Genomic DNA, 13578 nt, shown 5'->3' with positions numbered 1-13578 from the left:
TCAGCCATAAAATTCCTTCCGTTATAACTGACTACCTTGCGTGCCTCAAGATGTACACTGCCCAGCCATGACTGAGTTTGTTGCTGCAAGTACTCGGCCAGTACTTCCGCGGTGTGTCTGTTGTCGCCCAAACACTTCATTTGTAACACAGCCTGCTGATGCTTACCACTAGCTGTTCGATAATGGGACACCTCACGTGCAACACTGGCAGCTGTGGATGGAGTGGTCGTGAGACTGCGCTCTGTGGACGAGCTTTCGCATCTGAAAGAGGAGGAGGAGGAGGAGGTGGCAAACGCCTACAGCCAACTGTTTCCTAGACCATGGGCTAAGCAGAACTGTCCCACTATGGCTGTCCCCTGTGGACACTGCATCCACCACATTAACCCAGTGCACCGTGATGGACACGTAACATCCCTGGCCATGCCTACTGGTGATATGGAAATTTGGGTTGGATAAATTTATCCCTGTGTGTGCTGCGGCCGCTCACAATAAGACTGAGTATTTTGAGCGCTCATCAAGAATGGACTGTACACCGTTGTGACAGAACAGCATTCCATCAATACTGATACTTTATTGTACATACATAGTTTTATATTTTCATATAGAAAGGAGTGGTTAGGGGTTGTTAGGGGTGGTTAGTTAATTACCATATTGTCTAGCTCCTCTGTCATTGGTTATCTAAACATATATGGAATATTGTGATTAATGCACATATGACTGCTGATTAAGCAACTAAAATGTGGCTCTGCATCTAGGACAAAGTTGAGACATCTGATCAGCACTTAATACATCTGCTTGTTCCGCTTTTGAGTTGGAAAACCCCATACAATCTGTCTGGCTTATATCAGTTTATGTCAGCCATTTTAAGCCATTGATTATAATGTATATATTAGCTGTGAGTATATGAGTATATATAATTATAGAGGAGTATACATGCAAGTGAGATCTACATGAGATATATATTTCTATCACAAGCCCCCCTTAGATATCACTTGCCCTATTCCTAGCCTCCTGTCCCAAAGCGCTGCAACTCTTTTGTGCTGCCGGTGAACTGACACAAGCCTAATGCCTGCGCCCCACTCCGTACAGACTTTTCGCAAATGGGCGGTCAGGAGATCTGTCCCTAACGGGGGTTCGTTGCAATCAGTCTCTTAGTCAATAGCATGTGTAGTGTATTCTTTATCAGGTAGGTCATCTGTTCGGTCAGGCAGGGCATCCACAACATCATTCTGGCTTGGGTGTTATCTTCTGGTGGGGGAGCTTTCTTGCAATGCGATGAGTGGATCCAAGTGGGTCTTCCCTCCAGTTTCACAGAGTTTGGTGTCATCAGCAGCACTTGAACAGGACCATCAAATCTGGGATCGAGTGGTGTTCTCCTTACAAACTTTTTCACCAACACCCAGTCTCCTGGCTTCTAGGAGTGCATACCGGACACTGTATCTGGATCTGGCAATGAAGAAAAAAACTCGAGAATGGATGTTAGCAAGTTTCTTGGTGAGTTCAATTACATAATCAGACAAAGTATCATATTACATTGTCAGCTGCTGAGGGAAAGGATCCCCCTAACCTGGGACTAGACCCAAACAAAATTTCATATGGTGACAGCTTTTCTGGGCCTCTGGGAGTGTGCCTAACACTGAGTAGTGTGATTGTGAGTGTGTAGGCCTAAGTCTGATCCTACTGCTGACCAGATCTCTCCGTGTGAGATTTGCTGTGAATGCGGGTCCCTGGTCACTCTCTATCACTTCTGGGACCCTATAGCTGCATATCTCATCTCTGAGAGTAGCTTCTTTGCAGTAGTCTTTGCTGACTGGTTCCTCACTGGGAAAGCTTCTGGCCATCCTAAGAACACGTCCACGACCACAAGGGCATATTCGAAACCTCCACTTGGCGGCATTTGGATGTTGTCTACCTGGATCCTCTGGAAGGGGTACAGTGGTCCGGCAAGATGATGGGTGGGAACTTTCTCCATTCTTCCAGGGTTGCATTTGGCGCAGGTCAAACAGCTGCTAGTGAACTTGGCTGTTAGGGTGGAGATCCCTGGAGCGAACCAGTAAGCACCAATCAGATCATTCATCTGTGTCTTTAATCTGTGTGTGGGCCCATGTGCCCACTGGACCACCATAGGGTACATGCCTCGGGGTAAACAGGGTTTGTAGTCCATTGAGAATACCCTTCCTTCTTCATGTGTTGCTCCCTTCCGCATCCAGCATTCCTTCTTGTCCTTTGGGGCTTGCTTTTTCAGCAGATCACAGGACGTCATTTGGTCAGGTTTCTTGTCTTCAGTCGTCATGTAGTAGCCATCCAGCTCTACGACCTCTCCCACTTCTCCATATTGTCTTCCTTTGACTGCTTATTTGGCTGCCATATCTGCCATTTTGTTGCCTCGTGCCTCTACTGTGTTTAGTTTTCCATGCGCTTTGACTTTTAGTACTGCCACCACTTTTGGAAGTTGAAGTGCGTTCAGCAGGTCCTTAATGGCTCCATGATGCCTCATGGTTGTCCCGATTGCTGTGATGAAGTCCCTTGCAGCCCAGATGGGTCCGAAGTCGTGTGCTATGCCATGCAAGTACCTCGAATCGGTATACATTTTCTCAGTCTTGTCTTCTGCCATCTGGTAGGCCTTCATCAGCGCTATCAGTTCTGCTTCCTGGGCTGACAGACTAGGCGGCAGACTTCTGGACCACAGGATCTCTTGATTGCTGGTCACTGCACATCCCATGTGGAATCTTCCTTCATCATCTGCAAATCTGGAGCCACCTTGGCTCTTGGCTCTTCTGCCACCTTGGGTAGTCCTGCTCTTTCCTGTCCGGAAGGTATCATGCAGATTTTGATCAGAATTTTTATCTGAGGATCCATATCTGTATCCCCCCTTGGGAGTGGGAGTAGAGTGGATGGTTTGAAGACTGTGCATCTGGAGATGGTGACATTGTTGGGCAGGAGTAGAGAGCACTGGAGGCGAAGATGCCTGGTGGTGGAGAGATGTTTTGGCTGGGTTTGGTTGAGGATTGCTGAGATGCAATGCAGAGCCAGGATTTCCAATGGTTTTTCCAATGTTGTCAGTAGTCCTGTCCAGGGGGGCGTGTGCTGCAACTGCTGCTCTCATGCGTGAAGAAGAGGCTCCCCTTGCATCTGGATCCAGGCGAGCTGAAAAGTAGTCCAAAAGTCTTTCCCCCCTGAAGCTGCGTCAGGACTCCAGTAGCAAGGCCTTCTTTTTCATCAAGTAAAGACGGAATGGCTTCTCGTAGTCAGATAGGCCTAGTGCTGGCGCTGAGACTACAGAACCTTTTAACTTCTTGAACGAGCTGAAGGCTGTGTCTGTCAGGAGGAACGGGGTTGCATTAACGCAGTCATACAGAGGTTGCATTAGGACTGAGGCATCAGGGATCCAGGCTCTGCAATACGAAACTAGACCAAGGAAGGCCTATAGCACCTTTGGAGTTGTTGGAGGAACCATCTTCTCCACTGTGGTCTTCCGGTCATCTGTCAGGTGTTTCGCCTGGTGAGCAATACAGTGTCTCTGGAATGTAACTCGCTTCAGACACCACTGGACTTTGTTCTTTGAGATCTTGCAGTGCTGCTCCGCCAGGTAGAGTAGGAGATACAAGGAATGGACTTTACATGTGTCAAAGTCAATTGCACAAAGGAGTAGATTGTCCACGTATTGTAGCAGGGTTACTTCTGCATGTTCTGTGACCCAATTGGTGAGGACTGTGGACATGGCTTTGGTGAACTGTGAAGGGCTGTTCTGGGCCCACTGTGGCATCACTGTCCATGTGTGGTGTGGTGTCCCCCCCTGGTGCGTTAAGGCAAACAGGTACTGGTCATCCGGGTGAAGGGGAACACTGAAGAAAACATTAGCCAGGTCGGTCACTGTGAACACTTTTGCTGTGGCAGGCACATTTGAGAGCAGAGTGTGCGGATTCGGCATAATTGCAGTTCCAAACACTGTGGCGTCATTCACAGCTCTCAGGTCATGTACCATTCTGAACTTGGCTGGCTCTCCTTTTACAGTCTTTTTCTTGACGGGGAAAGCAGAGGATTGCAAGGCGATGTGCAAGGAACAATGATTCCTATTTCCAGGCAGACCTTCAGTTGGTCAGAGGCAGCTTGACTCTAGGCCTGGCCTGGGCCTTACGAGGGTATGGGGTACCTGGCTTGAGTGACACCCGTACTGGGGCAACTTGAGGTTTTCTCACGTCCTGGGGTCCCTTACACCATAGACTTTCTGGTACTACATCCAGTACCTCCTTGGGTAGGCCTCATCAGTTGTTTAATGTTCTTGTAGGGCCGCCATCATGACTCTTCTTGGGTCAGGGATGAAGAAAGTTTCACTGTCCCATCTTCCTGGAACACTGTGGTTGCCTTCAGCTTCTGCAATAGGTTCACTCCCAGCAGGTTGAGTGGAAGGTCCTTGACACCACAAACTGGGATAGGACAGAGTGTCCTGGCTGAGTGCACATGCTCAGTGACTTTGTAAGGTGAGAATGTCTGACTTGACCATCAATGCCCATGCGGGGCACAGAGGATTCTGATAGGCAGGTGGGATCAGCGAGTTCCAAAGGTCTCATCACACTTGCACCGGTGTGCAGAAGTAAAGATCTGACAACACCATCCACTTTAAGGGTAATTTGAGGTATTGGTGATACTGCACTGCATATGAAGTTTTACATGTCAGGAGTAGTGTTGAGCGATACCGTCCGATACTTGAAAGTATCGGTATCGGAAAGTATCGGCCGATACCGGCAAAATATCGGATCCAATCCGATACTGATACCCGATACCAATACAAGTCAATGGGACTCATGTATCGGACGGTATTCCTGATGGTTCCCAGGGTCTGAAAGAGAGGAAACTCTCCTTCAGGCCCTGGGAACCATATAAATGTGTAAAAGAAAGAATTAAAATAAAAAATATCGCTATACTCACCTGTCCGACGCAGCCGGGACTTCAGCGAGGGAACCGGCAGCGTTGTTTGTTTAAAATTCGCGCTATTACTTGGTTACGTGAATTCCCGGCTTGTGATTGGTCAGGTCGGCCATGTTGCCGGGACGCGGACCAATCACAGCAAGCCGTGACGAAATTACGTCACGGCTTGCTGTGATTGGTCCGCGTCCCGGCAATATGGCCGCCCTGACCAATCACAAGCCGTGACGTCACGGGAGGCTGGACACGCGCTCATTTTAAAATGGGCGCGTGTCCAGCCTCCCGTGACGTCACGGCTTGTGATTGGTTGCGCCGCGGTCAACCAATCACAAGCCGGGAGGCTGGACGCGCTCATTTTAAAATGGGCGCGTGTCCAGCCTCCCGTGACGTCACGGCTTGTGATTGGTTGCGCCGCGGTCAACCAATCACAAGCCGGGAGGCTGGACGCGCTCATTTTAAAATGGGCGCGTGTCCAGCCTCCCGTGACGTCACGGCTTGTGATTGGTTGCGCCGCGGTCAACCAATCACAAGCCGGGAGGCTGGACGCGCTCATTTTAAAATGGGCGCGTGTCCAGCCTCCCGTGACGTCACGGCTTGTGATTGGTCAGGGCGGCCATATTGCCGGGACGCGGACCAATCACAGCAAGCCGTGACGTAATTTCGTCACGGCTTGCTGTGATTGGTCCGCGTCCCGGCAACGTGGCCGACCTGACCAATCACAAGCCGGGAATTCACGTAACCAAGTAATAGCGCGAATTTTAAACAAACAACGCTGCCGGTTCCCTCGCTGAAGTCCCGGCTGCGTCGGAGAGGTGAGTATAGCGATATTTTTTATTTTAATTCTCTCTTTTACACATTTTAACATTAATGTTGTTGCGATACCCGATACCCGATACCACAAGAGTATCGGAATCCCGGTATCGGAATTCCGATACAGCAAGTATCGGCCGATACCCGATACTTGCAGCATCGGAATGCTCAACACTAGTCAGGAGCATAGTGTCTTGCGGACCTGGCTTGCTTGCCTCTGTCCTATGGACGGGGTACTTCACTGCTTTCTGCACTTCTTCCTTGACCTGTTTCTCTGGACCAACTCTTGGGTTGCATGGGTCCAGTCTCTTCGGGGCGTGGGCGCTTTGCACTGGTTCTGGAAATGGCCAAACTTGCCACAGATGTAACACTTGACACTTCTTCTGTCTTTGTAGGGTGGTTGCGCTTCCAGGTTAGTGTCACCATGAGAGGGGCTGTCTTCTGCACCCCTGGTTGGGACTCAATCCCTTTGGCTACTGTGGACAACATGATGGGTACTGGGTACTGTAGCGGCAGCGGGGTCCGGCCTGCTGATTGAAGCTGCAGTGGTAAGATGGGGCCTGCAGGTGCATTCGTGGCGAGGCCCGGGGGTGCCATGAGACCGGCGGCTGCATCCAATCCAAGGTCTTGGGGCATTACAGGGGCTGCGGCTGCATCTCCCATCACTTCTTCCCCTTGTTCTGACATAGCTTCTCCCCTTTGCTAACCTTATTGAGGTCGATGTCTCCTCTCTGGTGTCTGCAGCGGTTCTTCCGGTGTGTCGCTCGGCACTTTGCAGCATCTTCACCTCTGCTCCCCTTCCGGCGTTCTCAGCAGCACGGCACACGTTTCCTCCTTCGCGCTCTTTGTGGTGCTGTAATGGCGGCAGTTTTGGTGACAATCGGCAATTAACAGTCTCGCACATAAAACATTTTGCTGGGTCAGTCCACTGCTATTGACCTGTTCTCAAGCCTAGCCACTATCAGTGTCTTCCTGATTTGCTGTCTCAGTCCATGCACAAAGGCCTGTGCCAACATTTGCCTGTGTATCTGGTCATGAATGGTGAAGCCCAAGTCTTGGAATACTTGCATTACTCTGCCATGAAACTTCTTTACAGACTCTGTCTTTGTCTTGGCTCATGTCATGTAAGATGAGGGCTTGTCCTGCCAATCTGCCTTTGGCCCACTCTCTGCGCTGTTCAATTAGCTGTGGCCCTGACTCCCAAGCGTGTACATCTAATTCTGCTGGAAGTTTGAATTGTTCCTTCATGATTGGCCAGAGTGCATCACCTGCTTCTATTTCCATTCATGGCCCAGAGATCATTCCAGGTGGCTGCATATGTTCGCTGGTTCTGCTACATTCTTCGATAAAATGGCATGGGATGCATCCCTGGGTCTGGAAGATTGTCATCTGACTTGAAGTGCAGTGCACATAGTGTAATGGTGGTGCCTGTATCTGCCCCTGCATTCTTGGTGCCTGTGGGTTTCTTTTCCTAGTACTGGACAGCATGTATGATGTTCCCTCTTCATCTTCATCAGAGGAATAGTTGTGATAGCTTGTACTGGGGTCATACACTGGCTGATTTTGGACTTAGAAGTTGCTTTTTTATGTGAGGATGTCTCCCCCCTTGCTGAAGTTGTGATGGATTAGGCTTATAGTTCTATGTTGGTGTGAATGTAGGCAGCTCTGACCGGTGCTGAAGTTGTACATTATCAATAATTTTTTGGAAGTGCATTTGAACAGCAAGGTGGCTTGTTGTTGAAGGGAAATAGAGAAAAAAAATCTATAAATCTTCAGCATAGCGAGTGTGAGCGAGCTGAGTGTGACCTGAGCATAAGTGTGGACGGCGGTAAGTGTGACTTGTGATTCAGTGACTTTGGAATCGGGGAGTTTCCAAGGGAGGAATTGCTGTCTGTTTTTAATTAATACTTGTATTTATTTTTTATTTAAAGTTTCTGTGTGGTGCAATCCCCATTAGGAAATGTGCTCGACTATTGTTAATGCCATCCAGTGCACATCTTGCCACATGTATGCAGTCCTTGATCAGCTGGTCGAGGGTGCATACTGCTGTGCGAGATGTGAGCACGTTGTGCATTTGGAATCCCAGATTCTGGATCTAAATGTGCAGCTGGCCACACTGAGATCCATAGACAATATGGAGAGGAGTCTTCTGCTCACAGTGCAGATGCTCAATGGGATAGATGAGGAGGGGGATGGTAGGATGGAGCTGCAGGACAGTGAAGTAGGTAGCTGGGTGACATTCAGAAAGCGGGGTAGTGGGAAGAGTGCCAGGGAGGCTAGTCCTGATCTGGCTCACCCAAATAAGTTTGCTAAATTGGCAGATGACGGGGGTGCCAGTACAGGGGTAGCACTGCTGCAGCCAGGCATGTCCTCTGAAAGCCGGAGGAGTGACTGCTCCAGTAAGGGGGGAAATAGGAGAGCAGGGCAGGCCAGACAGGTGCTGGTAGTGGGGGACTCAATTATTAGGGGAACAGATAGGGCAATCTGTCACAAAGACAGGGATCGTCGAACGGTGTGCTGCCTACCTGGCGCTCGAGTCCGACACATCACTGATCGGGTGGACAGATTACTGGGAGGGGCTGGTGAGGACCCAGCGGTCATTGTGCACATTGGCACAAATGACAAAGTTAGAGGTAGGTGGAAGGTCCTTAAAGATGATTTCAGGGAATTAGGCTGCAAGGTGAAAGCAAGAACCTCCAACGTGGTATTTTCTGAAATACTGCCTGTACCACGTGCCACGCCAGAGAGGCAACGGGAGATTAGGGAGGTTAATAAGTGGCTCAAGAATTGGTGTAGGAAGGAGCGGTTTGGGTTCCTGCAGAACTGGGCCGACTTCTCAGTTGGCTACAGGCTCTACGCTAGGGACGGGCTGCACCTCAATGGGGAAGGTGCAGCTGTGCTGGGGGAGAAAATGGCTAGAAGGTTGGAGGAGTGTTTAAACTAGGGATTGGGGGGGAGGGTATTCATTTTATAGGAGGGGAAGATAGTGCAGATAGAGACCTGGGCACAAATAAGGAAGTTGGGGGTGGCGGTGGCATAGGGGGTGGGGTTAGAACAGTTAGTAATTTAAGAAAGAATAGAGGTACAGAGAGGAACATCAAGTGCATGTATACTAATGCTAGAAGCCTCGCCAACAAAATGGATGAATTAGAACTAATGTTGTTGGAACATAATTATGATATGGTGGGGATATCTGAAACATGGCTGGATGAGAGCCATGACTGGGCTGTTAACTTGCAGGGCTATAGCCTTTTCAGAAATGACCGTACAGATAAGCGAGGGGGTGGGGTGTGTCTGTATGTAAAATCGACCTTAAAACACATCCTGCGTGATAATATAGGTGAATCTAATGAAAATGTAGAGTCCCTGTGGGTGGAGATAAGGGGAGGGGGAAAAAATAATAAACTACTGATAGGGGTTTGTTATAAATCTCCAAAAATAATGGAAGCAATGGAGAATATCCTCATAAAGCAAATAGATGAAGCTGCTACTCAAGGAGAAGTCATTATTATAGGGGACTTCAACTACCCTGAAATAGATTGGGGAACAGAAACCTGCAGTTCCAGTAAAGGTAATCGGTTTTTGACAACTATGAGAGACAATTACCTTTCACAACTGGTTCAGGACCCAACAAGAAGGGGGGCACTGCTAGACCTAATATTAACCAACAGGCCAGACCGCATATCAAATATAAGGGTTGGGGGTCACTTGGGGAATAGTGATCACAAAATAATAAGTTTTCATGTCTCCTTTAATAAGATGTGTAGTAGAGGGGTGACAAGGACACTAAACTTCAGGAGGGCAAATTTCCAACGGATGAGAGAGGATCTTGGTGCAATTAACTGGGACGATATTGCGGCGCCCCCGCACCGCCGCAGGGCCGAGGGGTACCCGGAGCCGGGCCTCTAGTTCTCAGTCTCGGGGTTGTCACGGTGGCTAGGCCCGGTCCGTGGCCCTGTCCGTCAGTGGGGGACGTCCGGTGCAATAAGTGGTAGTAATGGTAGCGATGGAGCGGTGCGGTTGTGGGGTGTAAGTCGCGGTAAATAACGAGGACACCAGGTTGCAGTCTCTTTACCTCTTTACTGGAGATCTCTGAGTCCTCAGTCCAGGACACGGTTCACCAGGCTACGCAAGTCCGGCCGGTCCAATGGCACCTCCAGAGTTCTCCTCTCAGGTGGAAATCTGTGCCTTCCTTCTAGCGCTATGTGTTGTAGTCCTTCCCTGCTGTGCTCACGGAAAGTAACCCCACAACGGTTGTGTCTGTTTCTTAAGTTCCCTCACAACTCGATTTGATGTTCCTCTGTAATCCACCCCTTCCCTGTATTCAGGTTGGAATGGCACCCGTTTGTCAGGTAGGCCTGGAGTTCTTCCGGGACCCTAGAGTCGCCCCTCTCCCACAATTGCCCCCCAAGACTTCATAGGTGATATGTGGTAGACAGCCCGCCTGAGACCGACTGTCCTGCCGCTGTTTGGAGTATGGCTTGAAGCTGTATTCTAATCCACTCCCTCGGCGTTCCGGCCACCGGTATTGCGCCTCAGCAGGGTGCTGCCTCTTTCAACAAAACCCCTGCTGGTATTCTCCTTCTGCTTGATCTCGTTTCTCACTCAGCACAATCTATCTCGCTTCTAGTCCTTTCTTGAGTCCCGCCGCTTCCAGGAGCCTGCGCGGACCCGTTACGTTCTTTCAATGCCAAGCCTCTGCCAGGATCCCACCCCTGGCAGAGACCCTACAGTCTCTCCCTTCACAACACCCCCTGCCACAGGGTGTTGCTCCGTTCAATCCCGTCAGCGTTCTCTACTAACTTCCTGCCTGACCCCCAGTTTACCCACTATGGTGGGGAGTGGCCTAATGAATAGCACCCTTAGCTCCCCCCGGAGGCCCAGCTGTGAAACATATTGGTGTCTGTGATACCTGATTGGAGGAACTCCTTCGGTGCCATCGAACGTACCATGGCTCCCCTTAGCGGCGAAGCCACAGCACTGCAACGACCAGGACTCTGGGGCGCTGCACTCCCCCCTGGTTAAACACAGTACTCCGGGACTGGGAAGAAAAACAACAATACAGATTAGCAAAAAGACATACAATTTTGTTGAGTGCAAAACGATAAGTATACTTGAACAGGCTTCCCTTTATGGGAGGTGAGGACACTTTTAACGTTACAAACATGGTCAACATTATAAATTACAGGCTATGCATAACTCCTGTTACCCAACCGGGTATTCTACTTAGTGCAAATTCTGGAACAATAAATTAACATTGCCTTTAAGAAACATACACTCTTAGTTTACCAAAGGCCTTCCTATAATCACATTACAGGGTAAGGTAACTTCACATTCTCCTACTTTGAACCTGCAGGACCGCCTGTCCCTATGGCACCAGACCTACTGCCTCTCCTTTCTTTTACAGGACCGCCCCGTTCAGCCAGGGCCTACTGCCTTTCGCTACTATACATAGTATAGACATAACATTCCTTTCGTTTAAGGAACTCTGAGCCCGCTCTACTCGGCTCCTTTAAGGACTCACTCTCTAACCCCTACGGGTTCACTCTCTGTCCTTAGTAACAAAGTAACTTTCAATGGGGACGCGGGGTTTACCTTCTATCCTCACCTTCATTATTACTTCGCTTACTTTCAACTATGCAGACCTCTATCTCTACCCCTACGGGCTCTCTGCATCTTTTCTTTCTGCAAAACATTATTTAGATTTCACATTTCAACAAATTCAACACATATAACTTAGCATGTAAAACAGTTACATTTCTTTTCAAAGCATCATTATGGCATTACTGTTCTGCAACAGTATCTCTCTCAAGTTCAGTTTCTCACATCCCCTTTAAGAGGGGACCAAGTCTTTCTGAGGTAGCTCGTTTTCTCAGCCTACCAGCCCACGCAAAGGTTCCGGTATGGTATCTTCGCAAAGTGTCTTTAACTAGAACCGGTAGGAAAGGTATCTTCACAAAGTGTCTTTGGCTCAAACCAATAGGGCAAATATCTTCGCAAAGTGTCTTTGGCTAAAACCAGTAGGGAGCACCTTTAAGAAGGTGCAAACTATTTACAAAAGAAAGTTTGAATCATGCACAGTCCATGATTTCTGCAGTTCTTTAAACTTGTGCAAAATTTTAGGAAAACTCAGAACAAACACAGGGATCCCGGGTCAACAAAGGGATCCATTAACCCTGGGCGGGTTTAGCAGCAACAGGAACAGTTAAAACAATAAAGTAGCAACTATGTACATTTTCATAAACATTGAAAGCTATATCTTACTGAGGTTCTACGGGAGGTGACCTCTTTTCTGGCCTCACCAGACCAACAGACCGGCCCGGTGAGCCAGGACGCCGTTCTGGTCCCAGTAAGGATAAGATTCCCCTCCGGGGGGTCCTCCTTGTCGGCAGGTGCACACGTCCCTCTGGAGTGCGGCGAGGCTGGGCTCCTTGCGGTTCCGCGGGGCCGGGTTCTGCTGCCTTTCCTCCGGGACTATCCCCTTCTGGTGTCCCCGCAGCAGCCTGGAGGGCGATGCATCGCTGGACCCCTCGAGCGAACCAGCCCGTCTCACTGGCGTCCCTCTTCCACCTCGTATAGGTGACGGCATCTCCTGGCTCCAGGTCGCGATCAAACCCCCCGCGGCAAGGTTCCACCTCTTCTCGGTCTACCCGAACTTGTACTGGCTCTCCAATTTCTTGGATCACTCCTCTCCCATATCGGGGATTAAAGGCCACCACCACACCCCAGTGCGAGGTCGGAATCTCCGGCGCGCCAATTGAATCAATCTGCTCCGCCGGCTGGGGTCGGCTCCGCCAGGCGGCCATCAGACGCCGGAAGTGTTCGGCGTCCGGGATTATGTTCAGGTCCGGAGTCGGTAGCGTACCTTCAGATGCGGCCAGGTGGGACGGAGCGGGGGATACTGGGGACAAGCGGATCTCCGTTGGTTGACCCATCCGAGCAAGCACACGGGCATCCTCTTTCAGCCGGCGTGCTAACTGTCGGGCCTCGGCTGCAGCCGCGCACTCCGCGGACATCGGTACAGGGGGTCGTCCCATCTGTGGCCCTGCGAGGGTCAGACCCCGCAGTGTTGGTATCTCTGGGGCTACCCCAGGCTGCGCAGCCTCAGGCCGGGCCGGGTCAGCTCCACATGGTGCTCCGGGTGTCGCCATCTTTTTCTCCTCTCCCGCGTCTTCTTCCCGCGGTCTCTTCCGTGGGCGGCCCCGTCCCCATGGTCTCCACCCTCCGACCAAGATCAGGAGGCGTACCTCAGCTGTTGACGGGCACGTCCTCAGGACACAGAAATACTTAGACTGGGCGGCCATTGTTGTTCGCGCTCTCCAGCTTGCCTACGCCCACTTCACGCCCCTCTTCTCTTCCTGCGCTCTCCTCAGCGCTGTAATGGCGGCGGATTTTGGCGGCAACTGGCGCAGCACAGTCTTTGTAATAAAGTACAGTCCAAGCACAACAAATCACAGTCTCTAGGCACACATGACCTGATTCTTCAGGCTTAAGTAGATCCTGTTCGTGATGCCAAGAATCTGCGGCGCCCCCGCACCGCCGCAGGGCCGAGGGGTACCCGGAGCCGGGCCTCTAGTTCTCAGTCTCGGGGTTGTCACGGTGGCTAGGCCCGGTCCGTGGCCCTGTCCGTCAGTGGGGGACGTCCGGTGCAATAAGTGGTAGTAATGGTAGCGATGGAGCGGTGCGGTTGTGGGGTGTAAGTCGCGGTAAATAACGAGGACACCAGGTTGCAGTCTCTTTACCTCTTTACTGGAGATCTCTGAGTCCTCAGTCCAGGACACGGTTCACCAGGCTACGCAAGTCCGGCCGGTCCAATGGCACCTCCAGAGTTCTCCTCTCAGG

The sequence above is a fragment of the Ranitomeya variabilis genome, chromosome 1, assembly GCF_051348905.1.
Source record: "Ranitomeya variabilis isolate aRanVar5 chromosome 1, aRanVar5.hap1, whole genome shotgun sequence".
Lineage (NCBI taxonomy): Eukaryota > Metazoa > Chordata > Amphibia > Anura > Dendrobatidae > Ranitomeya > Ranitomeya variabilis.
Note: the sequence above shows the minus strand (reverse complement) of the source record.